The sequence below is a fragment of the Montipora capricornis genome, chromosome 8, assembly GCF_036669925.1.
Source record: "Montipora capricornis isolate CH-2021 chromosome 8, ASM3666992v2, whole genome shotgun sequence".
Classification (NCBI taxonomy): domain Eukaryota; kingdom Metazoa; phylum Cnidaria; class Anthozoa; order Scleractinia; family Acroporidae; genus Montipora; species Montipora capricornis.
In genome coordinates, this window is record NC_090890.1 from 17202270 (window position 1) to 17204769 (window position 2500).

Consider the following 2500-nt stretch of genomic DNA (forward strand, 5'->3'; position numbering starts at 1 on the left):
GAATACGCGAGCCAGTAAATAGCATGTTAATTGAACAAAGGGGCCTGTAAATACCATGTAAATCGAATAAAGGAGCCTGTAAATATCATGTAAATCGAATAAAGGGGCCTGCAAATAACATGTTAATTGAATCAGGGAGACTGTAAATATCATGTTAATCGAACAAGGGAGCCTGTAAATATCATGTTAATCGAATAAGCGAGCCAGTAAATACCATGTAAATCGAATAAAGGAGCCTGCAAATAACATGTCAATCGAATAAGGGGGCCTGTAAATAACATGTAAATCGAATAAGCGAGCCAGTAAATAGCATGTTAATTGAATAAAGGAGCCTGTAAATACCATGTAAATCGAATAAAGGAGCCTTTAAATAACATGTAAATCGAATAAGGGGGCCTGCAAATAACATGTTAATCGAATAAGGGAGCCTGTAAATAACATGTAAATCGAATAAGGGAGCCTGTAAATATCATGTAAATCGAATAAAGGGGCCTGCAAATAACATGTTAATTGAATCAGGGAGCCTGTAAATATCATGTTAATCGAACAAGGGAGCCTGTAAATATCATGTTAATCGAATAAAGGGGCTTGTAAATACCATGTAAATCGAATAAAGGAGCCTGCAAATAACATGTCAATCGAATAAGGGGGCCTGTAAATAACATGTAAATCGAATAAGGGAGCCTGTAAATAGCATGTAAATCAAATAAGGGAGCCTGTAAATAACATGTTAATTGAATCAAGGAGCCTGTAAATATCATGTAAATCGAATAAAGGAGCCTGCAAATAACATGTTAATCGAATAAGGGGCCCTGTAAATAACATGTAAATCGAATAAGCGAGCCAGTAAATAGCATGTTAATTGAATAAAGGAGCCTGTAAATACCATGTAAATCGAATAAAGGAGCCTGTAAATATCATGTAAATCGAATAAAGGAGCCTGCAAATAACATGTTAATCGAATAAGGGGGCCTGTAAATAACATGTAAATCGAATAAGGGAGCCTGTAAATATCATGTAAATCAAATAAGGGAGCCTGTAAATAACACGATAATTGAATCAGGGAGCCTGTAAATATCATGTTAATCGAATAAGGGAGCCTGTAAATATCATGTTAATCGAATAAGGGAGCCTGTAAGTATCATGTAAATCGAATAAGGCAGCCTGTAAATAACATGTAAATCGAATAAGGGAGCCTGTAAATAGCATGTTAATTGAATAAAGGGGCCTCTAAATACCATGTAAATCGAATAAACATGTTAATCGAATAAGGGAGCCTGTAAATATCATGTTAATCGAACAAGGGAGCCTGTAAATAACATGTAAATCGAATAAGGGAGCCTGTAAATAGCATGTTAATTGAATAAAGGGGCCTGTAAATACCATGTAAATCGAATAAAGGAGCCTGTAAATATCATGTAAATCGAATAAAGGAGCCTGCAAATAACATGTTAATCGAATAAGGGAGCCTGTAAATAACATGTAAATCGAATAAGGGAGCCTGTAAATATCATGTAAATCAAATAAGGGAGCCTGTAAATATCATGTAAACCGAATAAGGCAGCCTGTAAATAACATGTAAACCGAATAAGGCAGCCTGTAAATAACATGTTAATTGAATAAGGGGGCCTGTAAATACCATGTAAATCGAATAAAGGAGCCTGTAAATATCATGTAAATCGAATAAAGGAGCCTGTAAATATCATGTAAATCGAATAAGGGATTCTGTAAACGTCGTGTAAATCGAATAAGGGCGCCTGTAAGTATCACGTAAATCGAATAAGGGAGCCTGTAAATTGAATAAAGGAGCCTGTAAATATCGTGTAAATCGAATAAGGGAGCCTGTAAATAACATGTAAATTGAATAAGGGGCCTGTAAATAACGTGTAAATTGAATAAAGGAGCCTGTAACTATCATGGAAATCGAATAAAGGAGCCTGTAAATATCATGTAAATCGAATAAGGGATTATGTAAACGTCGTGTAAATCGAATAAGGGCGCCTGTAAATATCACGTAAATCGAATAAGGAAGCCTGTAAATTGAATAAAGGAGCCTGTAAATATCGTGTAAATCGAATAAGGGAGCCTGTAAATAACATGTAAATTGAATAAGGGGCCTGTAAATAACGTGTAAATTGAATAAAGGAGCCTGTAACTATCATGTAAATTGAATAAGGGATTCTCTAAATGTCGTGTTAATCGAATAAGGGTGCCTGTAAATATCACATAAATCGAATAAGGGAGCCTGTAAATCGAATAAAGAGCCTGTAAATATCACATAAATCAAATAAGGGAAACTGTAAATAACGTGTAAATCGAATAAAGGAGCCTGTAAATATCATGTACATTGGATGAGGGAGCCAGTAAATGAGGGAGCCTGTAAATATCATGTAAATTGAATAGGGGAGCCTGTAAATGTCACATCAAAAACAGCTGCTTTATTATTTTGTTATCATAACTCCCTACATCCTAATGTAACACCGTCTATCAAATGTTCAAG